Here is a 699-nt window from a genome sequence, read left to right as displayed (position 1 = left end):
AACTTGCCATGACATATGTTTTGGAAACTATTGTGTTACTGTATTTCTACCTTAACCTAAATATTGTTTAATGAATTTAACTCAAATAGACTTACAAGTATGATAACTATAAATTAAGTATTTTAAGCAATGTGACATAACTTCTTCACTCACAGTAGGTATGCCATTCAAACATTCATACTTCATAAGTTACCATCAGCTTTAGTATTAACATGACTTATTTCACCATTGTAATCTTAAGAAAATTGTTGTACATAGAGGTTAATTTAAGAAAGTAATAGTTAATTTAGAAAACCAACTGACTGATGAATTTATTTGGTAAATGCAGTGTCATATAATTTAATGAAAACATTTTTTTTAGTTTCTTCTTTTTTCTTATTAAACTCAAAATACTTTTGAACTTCCATAATTTGCACATGCAAATAATAGTTACAGAACTATTAACTTGTAAACACTTGTTGTTTTTCACTTCTAGAATACTGCCCAATATGTGTTCTTCAAAAAATCATAATACAGAAGTGAATCCTCTATTCTGTCAGAAATTGTTTTACCAAAAAGAATTACTAGATTTGTACATATTTACAATCATTAAATAATAAATTAAATTCTGGAGATGTCAGACACCTAAAGAATTGTCACTTGACTTTTTTGTGTATGTTCAGTTTCAAAAATTTCATTTCAGAGTGGCTGAAGATAGTC

The 699-nt window shown here is 26.9% G+C and overlaps 1 protein-coding gene across 1 annotated transcript in view; it reads left to right on the top strand.

Annotated features, from left to right (window-relative positions):
• The window catches only part of LOC106473763 (E3 ubiquitin-protein ligase rnf213-alpha-like), a 49,843-nt gene that overhangs the window by 24,147 nt on the left and 24,997 nt on the right, over window positions 1-699 (top strand). The gene's annotated exons all lie outside the window — the stretch shown is intronic.

Source organism: Limulus polyphemus, unplaced genomic scaffold (genome assembly GCF_000517525.1).
Source record: "Limulus polyphemus unplaced genomic scaffold, Limulus_polyphemus-2.1.2 Scaffold6486, whole genome shotgun sequence".
In the NCBI taxonomy this organism is placed as follows: domain Eukaryota; kingdom Metazoa; phylum Arthropoda; class Merostomata; order Xiphosura; family Limulidae; genus Limulus; species Limulus polyphemus.
This window is presented reverse-complemented; position numbering and strand designations above follow the sequence as displayed.